This window comes from Portunus trituberculatus, chromosome 43, assembly GCF_017591435.1.
Source record: "Portunus trituberculatus isolate SZX2019 chromosome 43, ASM1759143v1, whole genome shotgun sequence".
Classification (NCBI taxonomy): domain Eukaryota; kingdom Metazoa; phylum Arthropoda; class Malacostraca; order Decapoda; family Portunidae; genus Portunus; species Portunus trituberculatus.
Window position 1 is genome coordinate 12,881,911 of NC_059297.1, and position 6,822 is coordinate 12,888,732.

Sequence of the window (6,822 nt, forward strand, 5' to 3'; positions counted from 1 at the left end):
AGAGAGAGAGAGAGAGAGAGAGAGAGAGAGAGAGAGAGAGAGAGAGAGAGAGAGAGAAAATACTAGCTTTCTAGGAGTGTGGCATGAGGAAGCATGAGAAGACTTTAATGAGATGTCCAGTTTGGAAGGTAAGAATGATGGGGCGTAGAGAAGACTTGCTGCAGATTAATAGACGGGTCGGGAGGCTTTGGGAGGGGATGGCTAGGGTGCTTGGGTGGATGGGAGGAAGCGGGGGGGAAGGGAGATAACGTGTGGGTATGAAGGGAGAAGGCACAGGGATGGGAAGGAAGAAGGAACGGGTTACGTGTGGGATAGACAGCTCGCCCTAACGTTTGCCACACGCCATAGTGGGTTGGTTTGAATGATGTGTTTTGAGGTCGTCACACACACACACACACACACACACACACACACACACACACACACACACACACACACACACACACACACACACACACACACACACACACACACACACGGCAAGCCAAAGATGCAATGGGGTAGAAGCAGCACATTTTCTCAACAAACGGGTGGCTATTTCCTTGCGATGGCTGACATTAAGCCCTTCCCATCTGACTAATGGCAGGAAGACAGGGATGGGAGGAGGAAGATTGGCTTGTTTGTACATTCTTGGACTAAGCATACATACCCTTCTCTTCTTCATTCTTTTCTTACTCCTTCTTCCTTTTTTTTCTCTACCTTTTCTTCCTCCTCCTCTCTTCCTCCTCTTTATTTTTCTCCTTCTCATACTCTCTCATCTTACTCGTGTTCCTGACCCTTCTCTTTGATCTCTTTCACTTCTTCCTCCACTTCCATTTGTAACTAAGCATGTATACCCTCCTACTCTTCTTCCTCTTTCTTTTTCTCCTTCTCATGCTCCTCTATCTCCTTCTCCTCCCCAATCTCCTCTAACCAAGCACGCATATCCTCCTCCTCTTCCTCTTCTTTCTCTTTCTCTTTCTCATGCTCCTCCCCCTCCTCCACCTTCGTTCCCAAATGCAAATGCTGGTGATCATCCTGACCTCTATTCTCTTCTCCCCGCCCCCCTTCAATGCACATGTTGGCTGGCGTGTTAGTGCTGTGTGTGTGTGTGTGTGTGTGTGTGTGTGTGTGTGTGTGTGTGTGTGTGTGTAAGCAGTGATTGTATGTAGCTCACGTGGTCTTCGGTGGTAAACTATTTTTGTATTAAGTTTAAATCTGTGTGTTTCGTTTTGCTTTTGTGGGAGTGGATGATGATGAAGTTCTTGCTGTTGTTGTTGTTGTTGTTGTTGTTGTTGTTGTTGTTGTTGTTATTGTTGGAGAGAGAGAGAGAGAGAGAGAGAGAGAGAGAGAGAGAGAGAGAGAGAGAGAGAGAGAGAGAGAGAATCTTATAAACAATCAAACCTTTACTTATTATACAAATAATCTTCAAAATACAAACACACACACACACACACACCTACACACCCACACACACCCACACACACATTACCACTACCATAAAAACCACCACCACGACCACCTGCACAACTCATAACTACATACCAACACCTTGTGGTGACGAAAACTCAACTCTGGCCTCACCACTCCCAAGGCAAGACAGGGCCGGCTCACCACACCTGTGCTACACGTCACCAAACCTGAGCACTTGAGCAACAAACACTTGACGTCATGCACCACTGCCTTGCTTTCACACACAATTGGCATGTCCTCACTGAAAACTTCAGTTTAAGAAGGAATGAGAGGAGGAACAGGAGTTGAAAGAGGAAAAGGAAGAGGAAGAAAAGAACATACATCAGAAAAATAATAACATGGATGAAATAATACAAGAAGGTATTAGTATTCTACGAATGAGATATGACTGTACTTGTTTTCCTATCTTGGCTTCTGTGTTGAGCGTTTTCCTGCCGAGACTCTCCTCTGTTGATCCTCGTAACACTGTATTGGTTGAACGGACCCAGCTCAGACGAGAATATCTGGAGGTTTAACTGTCTTTCCTATGCTACAGAGGACGCGTCTACTGATATTACTAGAAGAAATAAATGTAGTTTAGATAAGTTTCAGGATGTTAGAGATGGGTGTGAAATAAATGTTAAACAGTTATAAAGGTAATCCAATTTCTATTATTTTGTTATTTTATTTTTCTCTCTATCATTCTTATTTGTATTCATCGTGTTAATATTACTCTTTCTCTTTAGGGTTTCTAAATGTTTCGTTTTGACTCTTCTTTTTATCTATTCATTTACTATTCGTTTATGTTTGTCTTCGTTCTGTTGGTAGAGTTTGAAGAGGAGGAGGAGGAGGAGGAGGAGGAGGAGGAGGAGGAGGAGGAGGAGGAGGAAGAGGAGGAGGAAGAGGAGAGAGAAGAGGAGTCAGATGTGTGCCAGGTGTAAGAGAAAGGGGTCACATTAGCCTATTTACTCTTTTACTCATCCTCTGACCCCCCTCGCCTCTCTCTCCCTCTCTCTCTCTCTCTCTCTCTCTCTCTCTCTCATTAATATCTCATAGTGTGTGTGTGTGTGTGTGTGTGTGGGTCTCAAGTGACAGTGGACACCCGTGTTCATTTTCTAATCTGGTCGTTGGTCGCCACACAGGTATCACTCAACGCCTGGTGGTAAGTAATGGGAAGCAAGCGTCACCTAGCGGACCTTAATGATGCAGAAAAGAAGAAGAAGAAGAAGAAGAAGAAGAAGAAGAAGAAGAAGAGAGAGAGAGAGAGAGAGAGAGAGAGAGAGAGAGAGAGAGAGAGAGAGAGAGAGAGAGAGAGAGAGAGAGAGAGAGAGAGAGAGAGAGAGAGAGAGAGAGAGAGAGAGAGAGAGAGAGAGAGAGAGAGAGAGAGAGAGAGAGAGAGAGAGAGAGAGAGAGAGAGAGAGAGAGAGAGAGAGAGAGAGAGAGAGAGAGAGAGAGAGAGAGAGAGAGAGAGAGAGAGAGAGAGAGAGAGAGAGAGAGAATGATAATAATAATAATAATAATAATAATAATAATAATAATAATAATAATAACAATAATGATAATGATGATATTGATAATAATAATAGTAATAATAACAATAATAGTAATAATAATAAAAATTATCAAGAACAATAACAATAATAATAGTAATAAGAGTAATAGTAATACCACCAATAACACTACCACCACCACCACAACTGAAAATAAATAATGTTAACTGAAATATCACCTGTTCGTTATTCTAACCGTAAGATTCACACACACAAACAAACACACACACACACACACACACACACACACACACACACACACACACACACACACACACACACACACACACACACACACACACACACACACACACACACACACACACGGAGAAACTCAGGAGGAACAAGGAATACATGCCACAGTGGGGATGGACACTAGTTTTATGAGCGGAAGAGATTCGATGAGCGTGTCTTTAGGATTAAGAAACCGTGTCTGAAATAGTGCGGTCACGTGGAAGAGTTTTATGTGACATTTATGGACTGCCAGAAAGAGAGAGAGAGAGAGAGAGAGAGAGAGAGAGAGAGAGAGAGAGAGAGAGAGAAGATGTAGTTGAAAGCTTGATATAAAAAAGGGTCGCATCTGCTAGATTTATAGAAAGATATGCATTTTTTTTTGTACCATGATCCTGTTACGTGTTGGCCTGATGTTTCTTTCCTGTAGATTCCCTCAGTGGTTTTATGGCGTTGTGTTCTTCTGAGAGCAGTGAAAGCCTTTAATCGGTATTAAAGTTAAGAGAGGAAGCAGAATCTATGTTTTAGTGGAAGTAAAGTACCGTGTAGTTGAAATTAGGGTCAAATTAATGGCTTAGTTCGGTAAAGTGACGTTAAGTTTGATACGAGAAAACTGATTAATGTTTACTTTTAGAGATATTATTGTAAAAAGGATTAGGAAAGAAAGTCAGGCCACAGTAAAACTGCATGATAAAAAATTAAGCTGCAACTTAGTAAAGGAAAAAAAAAAAGAAGAAGCACTCATGGAGCTCAAATAATGCGAAAAACACTACAAAAGGGAAAAAAAAAAAACGAACCAAACGCATAGTAATAATAATAAAAACATCATTTAACTAAATATCATGACGGAGAGGCTGAGAGAGAAGACACCAACTGAAAAAGCGAAATTTTATGAGTAGAAGTAAAAGAAAAAATGTTTAATACATATTGATAGCCTTAAATGGAGACACTTAACATCCTCACCAATTCTTGTAACATATTAATTCGTGTAAAGTTAGAGAGTTGGAGATAGGAACTTTGTGGAGGCGAAGGTAAAGCAGAGGACTAGAGAAGGAACAGAAAAGGGTTGGAATTTTTAAGATCGTTTATAAAATAGTCTAGGAAATAAGTAGAAATTGTTAAAGACTAAAATTCACTCATCATTTAAAATCACCCATGTAATTTACTTCGAATTTACTTTCCAGATTGTTATTGACAACACAAGGACTGAGAAAGAGAGAGAGAGAGAGAGAGAGAGAGAGAGAGAGAGAGAGAGAGAGAGAGAGAGAGAGAGAGAGAGAGAGAGAGAGAGAGAGAGAGTAGATGTAAGCCAGTTATTATAATGATGGTATAATTAACATTCTCCACCCCACCACCCACACATTCCACCCTCCCTTCGCTGGTGGCCCTGAGTGTTAGTTTTGATGATGATGATGATGATGATGATGATGATGATGATGATGGTGGTGGTGACTATGACAATAAACGTATGTCCCTGTACAAAAGAAAATGTGTTATTCACTACTACAATGATGATAGTGATGATGATGATGATTATAAACAAAAATTGGATTAGTATATGGAGGTAGATGAAGAGTGGGAAGAATAATAGAATAGAGAAGAATAAGAATAAGAGAACATGACAATAAAATAGGAAAATGATAGAATGAGAAAACAAGAAGGAAGAAGAGGCGGACGATGACAAAGACGAGGATGATAATGCGGGAAATTTATTAGGTCGAGTGCCTTCATTATCACTTCTGTTCGCACCATTAGCACAATCATTACCACTTTTACCAACAATACTATCAACAAACACACACACACACACACACACACACACACACACACACACACACACACACACACACACACACACAACGTTAACAACACTACCAACAGCAAAATAATCTTAACAACTCCACCGTGAATACTGAAACAACAATCAACACCACCACCACCACCAACAACAACAACAACTACAACAACAACAACAACCACTAACATCAGCATGAACAACATTAGCAACACCTACCACTCGTAAAAACAGACATTCATTACTTTTCTTTTCTTTTCTTTACACTATGAAAAAGCCAACACCGCCACCACCACCACCACCACCACCATCACCACCACAGGCATTACCAGTTTAGCAGTGACCAGACACCACACAAAAACCAGCCCCATGTGACTACCACTACCACTCTTACTACTACTATTACTACTACTACTACTACTACTACTACTACTACTACTCTTACTGCTGCTATTGCTATAACTCTTGCTACTGCTATTAATACAACTACGCCTACCACTTTTCTTTCTCCGTTTTTTTTCTGTTTTTTAAGTCCATTAATTTTTCTGTCAACTTTCTTTTTCATTTACGCACGTCATTTTTTGTTCTACGTGTATTATTATTCTTAACACTACCGGTACTACTACTACTACTACTACTACTACTACTACTACTACTACTACTACTACTATTACTACTACTACTACTACTACTAATTAATTTCTTGTACTATTAAAAACTTTCTCAAAACTTTACGTAACTTAACATTCCAACTTCATTCTTCTCTACCTCTGACATTCCCGTAACGTCATATTTTTCTGACGATTTTTCGTAATTCAATGTGATAATCAGGGTATTTTTTACTACTACATTAGATTTAGTGCTTTAATTCATCAAGGTCATTCATTCAGTCATCCATTCATATCTAATAAACAAAACCTTTAATAAATTGGGCTAATCTATCAATAATCAAATCTGTGCTAATTAAAAAAAAAAGGTTCGCACGTAGATATAGTAATGAATGAATAAAACATACCACAATTCATCAACATTTTCATAATACACAATCAAAAAGGTTAGAAAAAACAAACATATGCTAAGTTAAAATTTAGTATGAGTAAATGTTTCAAATATTTCAACCACTTCCTTGGCAGACACCTTTCCTTTCCCCATCCTACCCACCCTCCCAAAATCTTCTTATCCCAGCTTTCTCTTTTCTCCCCCTTATCATAATCCTGAGCAGTAAGAGGAGTGGCTGCGGCGTGACTTGCTCCCGCCTTCAGAGACTAGTTTTTTACCCACTAAGTCTTTATTTGGCCACGTGAATTGAGTAAGCCACGATAATTCCTACTGAGAGTATTACGTGGTGTAGCTTTCTTCAGTTCCTTCTCAGTGTTTCTCCAAGGTCAAGGCATTCTGTTTTTTCATGTCTTTCTCTTTTCTGTGTTCGGTGTTGCTAAGTAGCGAGTAGGCAGACATGTAGCGAGGTAGCGTTAGGCGTGAGAGTGTATTATGAAAGAGACCCGCGGTTGGTTAAGAGGCGAGACTAAAAGCGCTGCTGGGAAGGAGAAAGGAAGGAGCGGAAAGAATGAAAGAAAGTCGCCGCATCATTGTTTTGTCTTCTTTTTTTCTTTCTTCCAAGGTGTCCGTAGCTGTTTTTGTTTTGCTGTTTGTTACTGTGTGTTTTATGTGTTTTTCTTCTTTTATGTTTTTTTGCGGTTGGTTACTGTGGTGTGTGTGTGTGTGTGTGTGTGTGTGTGTGTGTGTGTGTGTGTGTGTGTGTGTGTGTGTGTGTGTGTGTGTGTGTGTGTGTATCTATTTGCTTTACTGCTCTTG